The sequence below is a fragment of the Fukomys damarensis genome, unplaced genomic scaffold, assembly GCF_012274545.1.
Source record: "Fukomys damarensis isolate Sample0158 unplaced genomic scaffold, DMR_v1.0_HiC HiC_scaffold_1, whole genome shotgun sequence".
In the NCBI taxonomy this organism is placed as follows: Eukaryota; Metazoa; Chordata; class Mammalia; order Rodentia; family Bathyergidae; genus Fukomys; species Fukomys damarensis.
This window is the reverse complement of record NW_022900913.1, coordinates 14,525,067-14,531,616: the sequence shown is the minus strand read 5'-3', so window position 1 is coordinate 14,531,616 and position 6,550 is coordinate 14,525,067. Positions and strand designations below refer to the sequence as shown.

At 32.7% G+C, this 6,550-nt stretch overlaps 1 long non-coding RNA gene across 1 annotated transcript in view; it reads left to right on the top strand.

Moving 5' to 3' along the window:
• Positions 1–6,307, top strand: part of LOC104852013 — an 11,844-nt gene extending 5,537 nt beyond the window's left edge. Inside the window, exon 3 of the long non-coding RNA XR_777369.1 lies at positions 6,234–6,307. This is a non-coding gene — a long non-coding RNA (uncharacterized LOC104852013). The remainder of the gene's footprint in view (positions 1–6,233) is intronic.
• The last annotated feature ends 243 nt before the right edge of the window (positions 6,308–6,550 follow it).

Here is a 6,550-nt window from a genome sequence, read left to right as displayed (position 1 = left end):
TTTTTTTTTTTTTTTTTTTTTTTTTTTTGAGACAGGGTCTCACTATGTAGTTGAGACTGACCTGGAACTCACTGTGTAGCCCAGGCTGGTCTCGAACTCACAGTGATCCTCCTGCCTCAGCTAACCGAGTGCTTCCTTTAGATATTAATAATATGGGATATTAACAAGATACGGGATATGTTTAGCCCCACATTTGTGTAAGAATCTAATCACAAATAAGCTATTTATTAGACACTGCATACTTTTGAGAGAAACTGGAGAAGTAAATGTCTAGAAAAAAGTATTTGGAGGATCAGGGAAATGTCACAAATCAAACATCAAAAGCACTGGGTCAATGGTACATACCTATGGTACTTGAAATGCTCCTGTTGCTGACACAAATATTATAATAAGCATTTGCCTCAAAGAACTTATAGAGAAATGTAATTAAAAATATATTCATAAGATCTTTGAAAGAATATCATTTTTTGTATTCACATATAGGATTCATGTGGACAGGAAATGTAACCATTTGTTTCACCCCTGTATTAAAACAGTATCAAGTACTTACACTGTTCACTGAATAAATTAAAGTATTTAAAATGCCCAGGCTTCATTTTATGTAAATGTAAAACAGGAAATAAACAAAGTGTAACTTTAAACATTGATGTAAGAATTAAAAACAATAAGAGGATTAAATTACTACAGGGCTTGGCTTATAAGTACTAAAAATTGTTAAATCGCTTAAGATCTCATAATGATTGCTTTATAAGACATTCGGCCAATGTGTATTTAATGAATACTCTGTAACAGCAAAACTCCAAATCTTGAAAAGAGAAATATTTTAAGACATTCAAAAACATGTTATTATGATCCTGTGGCATTATATAAACAGCATGAAGTTATAATTTCAGAGAACTAGTTTAAATTTTTCTTCTCTGAAATACCAGGTATTTGATCTACAGTAAATCAGTTATTCTGCTTTAAATTTAGTGTCCTCTAAAAGTTTTTTTTTAAGAAGTGGTAGAAATACTTATTAATAATGATGATAGTAAGGATAAAATGACAATATTTATAAGGCTCTTTATTCAAAGGAACATACCTAAAATATTAATTTTATATCCTGTTGAGAAAAAGATGAATCTTCAATTAAAATAGACTCATAGCATTCAACACATCTCATGTTTGTATTTTAAAGGGTGCAGTTTACATTTGGAAGATACTCCAAATTCAATGTCTACACTTTCCTTGAATAATTTTAATTTACAAAATCTTAATCTACAAAAGAAGGCTAGTTGTTAATCTACAAAATTAATCTACAAAAGAGGACTTGTTCTCAAATCCTGTGATCATAAACTGAAACTTGCTTAATAGTGTGAATCTAAAATAGGTCAAAAAACATTTTTGTATGTATAATCTATTTTATCAACCTAGAAGTGCGTAAGCAAACTATCACCCTTTTAAATTTTACCATCCAAGGAAGTAGAGCCTTCATATCCCAATTAATTTTAATAAAAAAGGTGAACCCTTTAAAGAAAGACTGTATAAAACTTGCAGTGCAAATGATGACCTTTCCCAACTCACTCAAAAATAGCTCTCAGGAAGAGTCCATGTATTATTTGGAAGTATATGTCAGTGTAACTTCATCTAAACCAAATGGCATTTTCAAAAACTTTTATATCTTTATTTAATGGTTTCTCCCAGCGCTGTAAGTATTAATAGATTATCAAATTGAAAGATGTTTGTTCTGACCTTCACATAGCTCCATTTCTCTGGTAGTTTAATGTCTCTTACCAAGTACGAGGAGTGCTTTAAGTAATTTCTCATTCCTCCGTGATTGCAAGTTGCCGTTATCACAAAATGGATGGTAAAGCCATTGATGGGTAAAAATCCAAATGAAAGCACACAAAATGTTTTCATTTCCTTTTGACATTGTTATTTATAATCCTCCAACAGAAAAACATCTAGATATTTCAAATCCACAGTTTAGTTTTCTGAAAAAAGTCTTTTCAGGGGATATTATATGTGCAGGTTTTTAGAAAAATAAACAATACAAAATTTTAAAGGGGCAAGACGGAAATTTGACACACATCCAAAATTATCTGAGATCTTTGAAATATACACTAAAACTTTGTATTTACTGAGAAACCGATAGCTCACAACTTCCAAAACACTAGGAAAAACATAGAGGATGTGGTCTGAGAAGATGAGGAAAATAGAAAAGGAATGCTTTTTTTTTTTTTTTTTTTTTTTTTGTACTGGGGACTGAACCAAGGACCAGGCGGCAGCAACACTGAACTAAATCCCTGGCCCAGGACTGCATATGTTAAGAGAATAAATTGGTTCTTCCACCCCAGTAGAATTTTTATGTAAAATGCAACAAAGTTAGATTTTAACTCAACCTTCAGAATCATGAACTTAGTTAAACTCAAAACTAAAGCTGTGTGAAGAAAGCCTACACGAAAAACTAAAATCATGCTAAATACATTTTCAAGACATATTGTAGTGAAGTATGAAAATGAATATAAGAAGATAGAAAATTAAGGAAATGGAAAGCTCAGAGCAGTATTAACTTTAGCAAAATAAGAAAATATAAGAAAAAAGTTCTTAAGAATATAACTAGAATCACCGGGGTGCAAATGTTTGCCTAGTGAGAATGATTACTTCTTAGTACAGAACAGTTATATAACACACTTCTCAGAATTCAATTTCGTACCTATAACTCATTAGCTGTGTGACTTTGGACATATTATTCCTGCCTATCCCCCTTATCTGTACAATAATAGTGCTGTACTTCTATTATAACTGAAGCACATGTTTTAAAAAAAGGCTTTTGTTTTTAGGTTGTTTTTATTGGTAATTTTGGATTGACTAAAATTCTGAAATAAATCATAACTACATAACACACCAGGGATCGAACTCTCGGGTCCTTGCGCTTGCGAGGCAGGCCACCAAACCGCTGAGCTAAATCCCCGGACCTTCATAACACACTTTTATATTGAGATTAATTTTCCCAAGGATTTATATCCTTTTCTCGCTTTCTGTTATAGTGAATTTTCATACAGATTTCTTTATTGTTTTTATTGATTACCCAATATGTATACATGTGTATATTTTTTTTAAAGGAGAGAAAAGCGTATCCTTGAATCATCTTTCTCCAGAGGATAATTCTTCATGCTTCTGACTGAAGATAAAAGACTTTAGTAATCTTGGTGATTTTAATTGCTACAATTGAGATATTTTAAATCTTGGCTTCAGGTCCTATTAAATAACTATTTCCTGTGCTTTTATCCTTGAGGCTATTATTGAGAGTGCCAAACTGAAAATATTCAATGCTTATTAAAGATCAACTTGGCCAAGATTTGAGGCACACTCAAAGCTCATCTCCAGTGCCCAGCCCTTAACTTATTGTTTAGTGTTTGCTGCGATAAGCTACCTGAAGTATAGCAATGATTTCTATAGAATTCCTTCTGTCAAGGCATTTTGTTTACAAAATTTACCCTATTTTTCAAGTTAGTCTCAAAGAGTTTATTCTTCTGTATTTCATAGTACACAATGGCTGGAAGTCAATATTTGAAGTTGACTTTAATAAAAAAGAAGATATCTAAGACAACGAGAAGATAAAAAATATTATTTTTCTTTTATTAATATTGTTTTGGTTTTCCAGGGCTGTTGTAAATACCTAAAACAAATGCCATCTCTTAACACAACAAAAAATAGAAAACAATGATAAGACAGGCTTCAGATTTGCAGAAAATATTTGAAAAAACATATCTAATAAAATTTGTATACAAACAATATAAAGGACTCATCTATTAATCATAAAAAGAGCCAATCTGTGTGAAAATATGCATAAGACTAGCACAGTAACCTCACCAAAGAAGATATGTAAATGGAAAGTTAGAATATGACATGTTCAACAGCACATTATTAGACATTTCAAAATTAAAATAATAATGATATCAATACACACCTTTAGAATGACCAAACTTCTAAATACTGACCCCACCAAACAGGAATGAGCATGTGGGGGGAAAAAACAAAGCAAAACAAAAAAACTCAACATTTGGTGGTAGGACATGAAAATAGTACAGTCTCATTGGAAAATAGTTTTGCATTTGCTTACAAATTAAACAAACACCTTGTACAGAATACAGTAATGGTGCTCCCAGGTACTGACTCAAAAGAGATGAAGGACAAAAGCACTGTGGGTACAACATTATTCATAATTTTAAAAGTTGAAAGCAATGAAGATATCTTCCCTGAGGTGAAAGAATCAACAGTGCTACACCCAGACGGTGAAATGTCATTCACTGTTACTAAGAAATGGACTATCAAGTCATAAAAAGACATGGAAGAGTATTGAATTATTATTAATTGGATAGTGTACATAATGCATGATTCCTACTCTCTGACACTCTGAAAATGGTGAAACTATGAAGACCCAAAAAGATTAACAGACAACAGGGGTTAGAGGCAAAAGGGGGATGAATCCATGAATCACAAAATATTTTAAGGATAGTGAAAAAGCTCTGTAAAATGCCATACAGATGGATACATGCAATTAGACCTTTGCCCAAAGTCTGAGAATGTATAACACTGAGTGTGAACTCTAAAGTCAGCTTCAGGCTCTGGGTGATGATGATGTGTCAGTGTAGGCTTCCTCATCTGAAATGAATGTGTTGCTAGTGCAACATTTCAATAGTGGAGGGGGTATGGCTCCGTAGAGACTGCTGGAAAAATCTCTGCACGTTTCTCTTACTACTGCTGTGAATTTATATCTTCTCTATGAAAAAGGGCTGTTTTGCAAGGAGAAAAAAAGAAAAATTGCAGTTTCTTATAAAGCCTCTGAAGGATCTAAGGGAAGTTCTTTCATTGTTTCTCCCAAGCACTATTGGTTTCAGATATTTCTTGACTGGTGGCATCACTCCACTTTCTGCTTGTATCTTCACAGGGCTATCTTTTCTTTCTCTGTACCTTTTCCTGCATTGTCTAAATCTTAGAGTTTAGGGAACTTATCTCAAGGTCCTTCATTTTATGGGCAAATGCCTTTTATCTAAATAAAGTCATACTCTACTCGTAGCTTCTGAGGACTACAACATATTAAAATATAAAATATATTTATACTAAAATATAAAATATAACATATTAAAAATATGTTGGAATTTATTTTGAAATGATCTTAGCATGTAAAAATATGTTCAGGATCACAGTATATCAGCATTTCAAATCAAGATATGGAGCTTAAATTATTATTAAAAGATTTTCATTACAAGAATTGAATATAAATTTTATTTTTAGTGAACATGAGAAATTAAATAATGGTAATTCTCTTTCTTCTTTTTCTTGTATCAACCAGTATTTAATTTTCTGTAGTTGGGTCTGGGCATGGTGGTATACACCTGTAATCCTAGAGTTTTGGGAAGCTGAGGCAGGAGTATAATATGTCAAGGCAAATTGAAAAAGGGCTGGGGATATAGCTCAGCATAAAGGTTCTGAATTTATTTGCCAATATCACCAAAATGAATTATTTCCATGGAAAATTTTCTTATAAACATACGTCTAAAACTTAGCTGAAAATATCGAGGACACATGCATATTTATAATTTATTTGTCACTTAATTTGTATAGTTTAACTTTTGTTTACATTTATTTTAGGGTTGTTTCTTTTTTGTCTTTAAGATTCAAAAGGAAAACAGGATTGCCCATAGCAGATAAATATATTGAATAATTGTCCAATCTATTTTGTTTCTGAAAGGGAATCTCTTAAGAAAAGTCAGCAACCTGCTGATTCACTCCAGGCTTGCTGTTTACCAGTGTTTGACATATGTTAAAAATGAATACTTAATAGGTAATAATTATGCTCTAGCTGTGTCTCCAATTGGGTGAATTGATCACAGGAAGTCATTCCAACTGATAACTCTCAAGCAATGCGAAATAATTTCATACAATGAGTTCTAATAATATGACTTAATGGAAGAAATGTACTAAAGCATATCAGTAACCTGAGGAAACACTGCAGATTACCTCAGCAATCTGAAAAAACACTGCCTATGAATGACCAATATAACTTGGAGAATGTCCTCAAGAGTTTAAACATTATACATTTGCTCAAGATGAACACACATTGCTTTGAAGAAAAGCATCATTTAGGCAAAACTGTCTTGTTGCTCTCTCAAAAACCAGGCATTCTGTAAATCAGGAAACAATCTAAACTCTTTAAAACTTCTTAACATTCATATTTTGTTTTACAGATATCATCAGAGTGGCTTGTTCCATACATTTTTCCCCGCAGTATTCCTCCTTTTGACGTGGTCTTCAACCCAAGTAAGAACCGTCCCCTGTTTACTGTGCTGGGGTCCTCCATGATCTCAGGGTCCTCTGACTAGATGGAAGCCTCAGTGCTCATCACGGCCTGTTTGGCTAGTCTTAATCCATAACTAACTAAAGAGCGGGGTGCTTTCTCCACATGCTTTGCTCCCCATTTATTTGCAAATCTAATGGACTCACTTTGTACTTTGAAACCCCATGCAACATGAATTATATGGTATTTTGTGTATAAAAATGTATA